Source organism: Pteropus alecto, unplaced genomic scaffold, assembly GCF_000325575.1.
Source record: "Pteropus alecto unplaced genomic scaffold, ASM32557v1 scaffold15, whole genome shotgun sequence".
NCBI classification, from domain to species: Eukaryota; Metazoa; Chordata; class Mammalia; order Chiroptera; family Pteropodidae; genus Pteropus; species Pteropus alecto.
Genome location: NW_006436286.1, coordinates 45145 through 55168, shown reverse-complemented (window position 1 = coordinate 55168; position 10024 = coordinate 45145). Strand labels below are relative to the sequence as shown.

Genomic DNA, 10024 nt, shown 5'->3' with positions numbered 1-10024 from the left:
GCTGCGGGGACGCGGGCGCAGCCCGGCGAACGCGGGCCTTTGGCAGGGTGTGTGCGCATGCGCGTGCGGTCTCGGCCCTCCAAACCCACCGGCCACCTGCAACCCGGCAATTTAGTTCTTTCTCCTGTTCCCACCCAGCTGGGCACCCTTTCCATTCACTCCCCAGGTCGGCCACAGGCGCCGCGCTCAAGACTCCCCCTACCCCGCCCACCTCGGCCTGTGCACGTGGCCCAGCCCAGGGCCCACCGACACACACACCTGCCCGTACTTGCTGGAAGACACGTGAAAGTACTAAACGTGGTCATCTGAAGGGACGGAGGGAACACAATGGACAAGAAAGGGATTGGCGGTGTTTTGGGAATGTCTTTTTATATTATGTTGACATCTGAGCTATGTAAATACAATATAGCATCTATTTTTAAAACTACATTAAGAAAACTGCAAGTGACTGACATTCTGAGGCCACAGGTACTGATTGCAGGACAGGGCGAACTCCCTCAGGGGAAGTCAAGCCCTGCACCAAGAGAGCCTTTGCTGAGTGCAAGAATTCAAATGCCTGCCCGGGCTCGAGTCAAAAGGAAAGTTTATCAGAGAAGGGGAAAAGCGAAGACAAGACAACGCAAAGACAAAAAGCCAAGACAAGAAAAAAGCCTCGGGTTCAATTTATTCTTAGTCGTTTCCATGAATTACCATTTAGAGACTTTGTTTGCCCATGGCATACAGTGAGGAAGGGTGACAAGCAGTGTGCAAGGCCCGGCCATTCCCAGCCTTTGATCCGTAAGTTCCCCCTGCCTTTATCCGCAGGGAATGGATGACTCTATCTTGTGTAGGGCGCCCCATGAGGGCTCTGCTTTTCCTTCCTGGTGTGGGGAATGGGCTGCTGGCATCTCAGCAGTAACAGTCCTTTGTTCTGCGGGTTCCTCCTGGTCTGGCTGCTGGGCTGATCAGCACAGCAGTCTCCGAACACAGCCTCCTCCTCCATTAGGAGGTGGACTGGGACTGAAGTGTCTCGGTGGTGATGACGATGTTGGTGAAGGCACCGGTGGGGCTGGGCTGGTGACAAGGATGGTCGCGTGGCAGCGACAGGGTGGACTGTGCTGAACAGGCTCACAGAACACAGCAGGGATGAGGGCCGAGACTGAGGAGTGAGGGCGGCAGCAGTGCAGGACCGAGGACTGTGACAGTGGTGGTGACAGTGTCATGACGGTCAGACATGTGGCACTAGTGCTGTGGCGACGCTGGCATGTGTTGACAGCAGTGCCGCCGGCGATGGTCATCATTGTGGTCACACTGTAATCCGGAGGCAGTGATGGGGAGCATCGTGAGCAGGGATGGTCACGATAGGACGGTGGACACTGTGACATGGTGCGTGGAGGAAGATAAGGGGAGACGGAGAAGGGAGAGGAGGGGAGAACCCAGAGCGCAGACGTCAGCAGCTGTGAAGGCACAGGCTGCCCTCCCCTGGGGTCTGTCAGCCAGCAGGCCCCAGGAGAGTAGAGACTGCAGCATGACGTGGAAGTTAAGGAGGTGGGCACTGTAGTTCACTTGGATTTGAACCCTGCGGTGTGGGACCTCAGATAAGTCGCTTAACTCCTCCAAACCTCTGTCCCTTCACATGTAAAATGAAGCTCATAACAGCGTCTACTTCCTGGAGTATGAGGGAAGCCACACTGTGAAACGCATGGCCCAGTGCTCGGATTCAACACCACTGGTTATCGTTACCATTATCCACGGCCACTGTGGACAAGTACACGGAGCTGCTATAAAGGGTTAGGTCCCCAGGATTTAGGGGTGGAGGAGGTGACAACAGGAGGCTCCCCCATCCCAAACCTCGCATGCTCTCAAGGCCATGTCTGCGGGGACACATCCAGCAGTGGGGACCCTGTACACAGGCTGCCCCTGGCTGGGGATGGCAGAGGCAGGGTCTGCACCAGAGCTCCTGAGTGCCCCTCCTGCTCGCACGACCTCTGAGTCTGACCCTAGCCCTCGGGAGACTCCGTGATCTACTGAATCACTTTTTATTCCAGTTCTACTGAAGACTGCTGGCACCGCTCTGAACAACCAGGTCCCACAGCTTACAGCTGGACAGCTCAGATGCCCCCAGGGGAAGCGGCCAAGTGGACTGAGACCAGCAGCAAGAGTGGGGGCTGGGGAGTAGCAAGGTCACGCTGCCCCAGGAGGCAGGGCAGGCCCGGTGCTGCCATATCTTTTCCAAGACAAACTGTAAATCTGGACCTGAATCTTCAAGAGAAATCTGAAATATGAAATCTCTTAAACGTTGGCACCTAACGTTTAAAAAGCAACGCATGGCCCAAACCAAGCCTAGCTGTGGGCAGCATTCAGCCCAAGCGGGGCTGAGCTGGGTGTCTGGCTTTAGAGGTAGCTTCTCCTTTGGGGCCCAGCAGCTTTTCTAGGGAGCTGCAGGGAGGTAGAGCCCGGGCCCACGGGCTCAGGACCCCCGCCCTCCCTTGCCCTCCCAGTGCCACCAAGGCAAGTATATCTGCAGCATGGGGAGGGGGCCATCCCCCTACTCTTGCTCAAGACCTTCTGTGGAGCCTCGATTCCCCTGCAGCCTCTCAGTTCTGCTGGAGGTCAAATTCTCCCTCCCCTCTGCTGCCCCTCCAATGAGGCAACAGCTGCCTGCTTCAGTGACAGGAAGTGGGAACCTTCACACAGCGCACCGCTTAACGACCATCAGTCTGGGGAACGTGGTGTTGGATCACGTGGCAGCGAGACCATCCCAGGCACTCCTCGCACAGCCGCTGCACACCTGCTGCACACCTGCACACCTCACATGGGCCGCCCATCCTTGGCTGAACATCGGTATTCAGGCACGGCTATCTGAATACAGCGCTGCTTTGTGCACAGGAGCAGATGTGGGGGGCGAAGCAGGGCAGCCCGAGGGCCCTGGGAATCCTGTGTCACCAGGCCAGTCAGCTCTGGGGGGCGAGGGATGGACTGAGTTACTGGCTCAGGTGGGGTGGTCGAGGGAAGGCCTCTCCGAGATGACATCTGAGCTGAAACCCGAAGGGTAAAGGCACCAGCTGGGAACCAAGCAGGGAGAAGGAATTCAGAAGGGACAGCAAGGGACAAAGCTCTAAGGGCGGTCGGTGGGGACACGCAGCTGGTGTGGCAAGCACAGTGATGGAGGGAGGGCAGATGAGCCAGACACGGGCATGGGACCACGTGGTGGCGGGAGGAGCAGGGCCTGTGGGCTAAGCCCCTGTGGACCCCCAAGGCAGAAGGGCAAGGCCTAAGTTGGAGAGCTCCCTCTGGCGGCCACGTGGAGAACAGCCTGCAGGGGACACGAGCTTCGCAGCCAAGACCTGTCAGGAGTGGTCGCAGGTGTGGGGCTTGGAGGTGACTGCAGCTCAGACCGGGCACTGACAGGCACTGACAGGGACTGGAGCCTGGGCTCACATGAAGTCCTATTTGAGAGGGGCAGCTGGCCAGACCCGCTGGCGCTGGACAAGGAAATGAAAGGAATCTGGATGATGCCTTGTTTTCACCTCGAGCGTCAAGCGTCAGCCTGGGTCATTCTGCCATCTCTTTATTCAGCAAGTATTCACTGAACATCTGTGTGCCACGCAATGGGCCAAGCCTTCGGGGGCCAGAGATCCAGAACACAGGGTTCATGTCCTCAGGGAGCCGCCCTCTATGACCTGGGCTTTCTGTGACCACTCCCCTGAAGTTGCAGACAGGAAAAAAGGGAAACGTGTCCCACAAATGAAAAATCCATCTGTCGAGTCAGCAAACATTTACTGAGCACCTACTATGTGCCAAGCACAGTCCAGGAGTGAGCAAGTCAGACGAGGTTCCTGCCATCACACAAGCTTCTAGGGAGCAGAGAGGAAATGAACATTTTTCAAGTGAAATGTTGTACTCTAGGAGAAATGAAACGAGAGGAGAGGCATATTAGAGCTTCCATGCCAACTGGGAGGTTCCAGGAAGTGACGGAGGGCTCGGGCCCGAAAGAGGCGAGGGTGCGACCATGCAGAGAGAGCCTAGTGACACAGGCGGAGAGCAGGAGGGAGTGAGGGCACAGCGGGAGGGCCCAGAGTCACCATCGGGGCCTGTGCCCCATGGAAGGACTTTGCATTTCGCTCTGAAAATGGGGACCCATCAGAGGGTCCAACTTGCGGAAGGCCACTTCCCTCAGCTACTCCGCCACCTTCCCCACATACCCAGCAACCCCCCTGAGTCCCAGAAAGGGCCAGACACAGCCACCCACTGTCATAGCTTTCCTAGCTCACCACCTCCCTGGGGCTGGCAGTGTGTGTGATTTATAAGTCCCTCCCTGGGACTGTGTATCTGGGGGCATCTGCTCCATTGTCATTGCTTCTGGACAGGGCCTTGCTACTCCTTCACAGATGAAATCACTGCCTCCATCCTGCTAATGAAAACAGCTGGTTTCCATTCACCAACTCCCCCCCCCACCCCACTCGAATTGCCAAGGGAAGAATTATAAATAAATGTGTACAAGCAAACAGATGCTGTCATTTAAAAAATTGATCCATCCAGCAAAAATGCCCCACTTAGGACAGAAGCGGCAGACTGCGGAGCACTCATCTTGGTGGCGTTTTTTTAATGAAATCAGACAAACAATGGGGTAGCTCACTAATAAATTCCAAAGAAGTGAATGGCCAAGGACACGGGGAGGGGCAGGGATGCAGACTCACTCTGCAGCTCCAGCATCCAGGACCCAGCGCCTGGAAGAGACGCGGGCTCTGCTGCTTTTCTGGACAAGCTCCTCCCACCTTCCTGCCTCTTCAACCCATCCGGACACCAGGTCAAACTCACTCGTTAGTGCTGTGGGAGCCCCCGACGCGGTGGTGACCCCACTTTGTGGTTTCCAGGAACCGTGATGCAGGCCAAGTGTCGTCCTGTGTTGTCCCACGCAGCCAGACCACCCCCCCAGCCTCCCTTGTGGCCAGGTTTAAACTGAGAGGCCACTGGAACCGGAACAGAAGTGACCACCGTGGGCCTGGCCCATAAAAATCTCCCACGTGACCCGCCCCCATCTTTCCATTAACGACTAAAGGAAGAAGACTCCGGGACCCCTGCAGAGGGTGGTCCCTGAACGGCCGTGTGGAGCGGCACTTCCTGCCGTCTGCACTGGGATGTGACAAGATGGAGACATAAACTTACTGCGTCGGACCGAATTTGGGGGCAGTTTGTTACTGGAGGGAGGGACCTTACCCTGATGAATGCGCAAGTCTCGGAACGTCTTCTTCATTCACTGAGTAGGTAATCACGACAACAGGATCTAATTACCTCCTTCAGATATCATAACAGTCTGGTGTGATGCAAACATGAGTCCATCTTTCAGAAGGACGCCTAGCTGATAACGGTGACAGCTATGACTTATTGAAAACTCACCTCATGCCAAACACTGCTAATTGCCTCCTTCTTACAGTTTCTTATTCCTCACGAAAATTCTCATAGGCACAGTTACTATTTCTATTTCACAAAAGAGGAAACTGAGGCTTAGAGAGGTTATTCAACTTGCTCAAGAGAGGGAGGGTGGGAGGAGTGAATGAAAGCAGTAGGATTCAAACTAACAAGCTAACACTGCCCATGATTTCACCCAAGAAGGAGTCTCTAATAATAAGCTAATCACATTGCACCTTAAAATACCAGCTTACCCCACATCGGGCCAGCCCTAGAAAGCAGAAGAGCCACCCCCCCAACTCCCGCCCCACCCTGCTGAAAGGTTAAAACCATTACATCGAAATAAAACATATGGCCATCCAAATCTGCATTTATTACATCTAAATGGAAGAGACACAGTCAAGTACATGAATATTTTAGTAGTTTCCAACATGCAGATCACTGTGCCAAGATCCACCACACACCCCTCAGCTCATGCTGGCTTCTAGGGTGCTCGGCTGGAACAACACGCCATCCTTTCCCTCTTGGCTTCCGTGTCGAGTGGTCCCTCATTCTGAGTCAGTTACCATTTGCTTCTGCCTTTAAATGGCACCCCACAAACAGAAAGACTTCAAAGCTCCCTCTCACCGGGTTTATACCCTTGATTAGTGTCTGGAGAACACTATAGGCAAAGACAAGCTATTTGGCTCTAAAATCAAATGGAAAATTCAGATCTCTTCACGTAATCTCTGACTAATCGGCTTTAATGAAGAGATTCTGGTGACTGTTGTTTAAGCCACGGGACACACACAGAACATAACAGAGGGTTATGTTCTGGCCAATTCCAATGGCTGCCAGAACTCCCACGCAGAGAATGAGATGAGAACACAGTAGCCGTAATTTCCCCAAACGTTCATCATTTGTGTCCACGCCCTAAGGATGACTGGGTATCACTTAGCGAATTCTTCACCTGTTTTTCTTTGAACCAACTCACGTTTTTTGGTAAATTTTGCATCGTTATGTAAATGAAAACCCAGTAAGAGTTGATCCTGGGAGTTCAAAGGTCTGACGGACGAATGTTGCACATATGATGTGTGTTGGCACAGGGCACGCTTCCCTCCGTCACCAAGTTCCAGGCAGAGGGAGGCAATACTGTCACAATAGGAGATGAGGGGTGAGAGGGCCACTCATGGACTGGTAATCTTCCACACACAGTCACATGGCCCTGCCTACGTGCAAGGGGACTGGGGACTGTGGGGGAGCACGTGCACTCTGGTCAGCAGCAGACGTCTCTGCTCAGAGGGTAACCGCCCAGGTAAATGCAGCAGTAAGACAACATGATCAGAGTCTATCCAGAAGGCTGTGCTGTAAGAACCTCTGGCCGGAACATTAAAAAGGGAAAGAAATGATCAAGTGTTATAAATGTGTTGAAGACACTCTGCCCCCAGGTGAGAACTCAGAAGGCGATGACTCTCACAAAGTGACTCAGTGCTAATGTGTCAACTGCGATCATCCTCAAGAAAAACCAAGCTAGGGAGAGAGTTTCTCTGAAACAACCCAGAAACAGGGACAAGGACGTTTGAGTGACATAAGAACCCTTGGTGCACAACAGTGTCTCTGATGTGACAGATGGTATTTTCCAAAGATAATGACACCAAGATATCCCATCTCATAAGTCCTCACATGTGACATTGACGGATCTCCACCTAGAGGTGGAGGAGTCTGTGTCCTCTCCCCTCTGTCCTGAGTGGGCCTGTGATTACAGAGGAAGTGACCACCATGACTTTCCAGGCTGTATTTTAAAAAGGTGATACACACCAGTATCAGCAAAGAGCACACCTAATGTCGGGTCCTGGTCTCTAACACCATTGTCCAATAAAAGGGCTCCCTGGAGAAGTGGCTGATTCCAGGCTGGGGAATCACATACACACAGACACACGGGGAAAGGAAAGAGACATGGACCCAACCTGAATGATCTCCCAATGGCCAAAGCTGGAACAATTCCAGCGACAAAACATATAACACGCCAGTGGATTATAAACCGAAGTATAAAACAAATAACCATGAGTAAATACGGATAAATCGATGATCGCATATGTAATAGGGGAGAATGAGCAAATGTGTCATGCAGAATAATTCCAAATAATTAACGTGGATTCTCTGCCCCCCGGAGAGCATAAACTGCACAGTGACTTCCAGAAAACACAGTATGAAAAAAGCGGGAAAGGGTATCTTTACAGTGGGGAACCCTCAAGACCAGATCAGTCACCTGGTCAACATGAACGTCAACAGTGAGGTCACGCTGGTGGTATGTACTTTGACGTGATCTGATGAGGACATTTCACCCCTAGGGTCAAACCCAAACCCCAGCCTAATCATGAGGAAAACACCAGAAAAATCTAACTGAGGTACATTCTATAAAATGCCTCAGTCATACTCCTCAAAATTGTCAAGGTCATCCATTAAAAGCAAAGTATGAGAAACTGTCACAGCTAAGGGGCACTAAGGAGACAATGACTAAGTGTATTCCTGGACGGAATCCTAGGACAGAAAAAGCATATTAGATAAAAAAGAAAATCTGAATAAAGTATGGGCTGTAGCTATAAAAAAAACCTATCAATACTGGCTCATTAATTGAGACAAATGCACCCCACTAACCTAAGATGATAGGGAAACTAGGTGTAGGGTGCACTGGAATGCTATACTGATGATTTTTCTATAAATCTAAAACTATTCTAAAATTAAGCCTTTTGTTAAAGCAAAAATTGCAGTCGTTATTACGCGTTTAACAATATGTTAAATGCAGTACGTTTTCTGAGCGAGCAAAATTCCTGAATTATAATGAAGGCACATAAATTCACATATGTTTTTTATTTTAAAAATCATTTTAGGCACCCATTACATATAGAAAAAGAGATCCTGGTATTATGTCTGACTTTCCTAATTTTATATAAATCAAATCACTGACTTTTGCCTCTCACCTCTCCTAATGTATAACAGATTCCTAATGGGGGTCGGCCTCCATTCCTTTCCGGATGTAGAAGTGGCATAAGTCATGCATATGGGAAACGTCACACTGTCTCAGTGCTGTCAGAAACATGCTGAAAATGAAGTGCATGGTGATGCCATGACTTTTACGGCACTCGAAGGGGTCTGTCGGCTTAGTGACCAATTCCAAGGCTACTGGGAATAGGAGGGGGGCGTCCATGAGACCACAGGAGGGGAAGCCCCACAGTAAAAGATCGTGCTTCTTTTCTTTTACGGAACCATCGCACCGGCGCCCGGAATTCATCTGAACAAGCCAGCTTTGAAAACACAAACAAGCTGGCAAAAGAGGTGTTTGTCGCCACCCGGCTGGCAGCCCCCCTACTCACTCTGAAGGGCCGGGAGCCCATTCCCGATCACTGTGGAGCATCAGGGGTCCTGCCATGGGGCCGCGTGTCCACCTCCTGTCGAATAAAAAAGAAAACTGGGTTTAGTCAGGGGACACTTTCACGTGAAAGGATGAGTGCACAAAGGACGGGACGCTGCAAGAGAGAACGCTGTGGCCGCAGGTCTGCAAGCATCTGACGGGTTAGGCACCAACGTTCCCTTCTGGGAACTGGGAAGCGGGATGGATGAAAGGGGGGCATGACGGGACAGCAGCCAGAGAATGTTCGACCCTGAGGCCAGCCTGTGGTTTAGTCAGGGGACACTTTCACGTGAAAGGATGACTGCACAAAGGACGGGATGCTGCAAGAGAGAGCGCTGTGGCCGCAGGTCTGCAAGCACCTGAAGGGTTAGGCACCAACGTTCCCTTCTTTTACAAAGAGGAGAAAACAAAGCCTGGACGAACTGGGAAGCGGGATGGATGAAAGCGGGGCATGACGGGATAGCTGTCAGAGAATGTTCGACCCTGAGGCCAGCCTGCTCTCGGGAGGAGCCGTGTGCTGGCAGGCTGAGGGTGGCCCACCACTCAGAGGCCTGGAGGAAGGACAGAAGCTAATCAAAGTGTGGTTAACAAGCACTCTGCTCCAACTGATCAGTGAGGACAAGCAGTCCAGCCAATCGCCGATAAGGCAAAGGAGGGAATCTGGAGTCTGTGATTGGCCTCTCACAGGTGAACCAGGAGGCACCGATGGCACACCTAAGTCCCACGGGAAAGGTGACTCTGCGGTGAGCTGTCTTCTGGTACACAAAAGGGTGCGGGTAGTTCCTTTAACCTTCACTGTTTTCCAGGGCACAGGGCTCAGGTAAGATTCAAGGAGGTCACCACTCAACTGGGGATGATCACTGTGCTAATAGTTATCTACGATCCTAATATTTCTAGAATGCTTTCAAAGTGCCAGGTGTGCAGCCAACGCTCCACATGCATGTGCCACTCTCACTTACCTGTGAAATCCTCGAGGGCAGAGGTTCAGTGTGTCTTCTTTGGAGCTGTGGAGTCGGAATCCACCCGTCTGCTGAGCTGGCCTCGAGGGCGAGCCTTCGGCCTGCAAATAAGACACAGTAATCCGCACCTCACAGGGCCGCTGCGAGAATTAAGTAACACTGAGCGGCCCCCGGCCCAGACCAGTGACAAAGACCCTCGCCTTGACCTAACCCTCGTCAGGCTCTTCTGCTCAGTTCCAAGGGCCGTGCAGGGCTCAGGCGGCCAAGTCCCACCCCCACCCTT

The 10024-nt window shown here is 52.2% G+C and overlaps 1 long non-coding RNA gene across 3 annotated transcripts in view; it reads right to left on the bottom strand.

The window, feature by feature from the left end:
* Nucleotides 1-5743: 5743 nt before the first annotated feature.
* LOC107195733 overlaps nt 5744-10024 on the bottom strand; it is a 4608-nt gene continuing 327 nt past the window's right edge. Inside the window, exons 2-4 of one of the 3 annotated variants that reach the window (XR_001516950.2) lie at nt 9742-9842; nt 8745-8819; nt 5744-8471 (exon numbers count right to left, since the gene is read on the bottom strand). This is a non-coding gene — a long non-coding RNA (uncharacterized LOC107195733). Of the gene's footprint in view, nt 8820-9741; nt 9843-10024 lie in introns of all 3 variants that reach the window. The other 2 variants (XR_001516949.2, XR_001516948.2) reach the window with 2 other exon arrangements.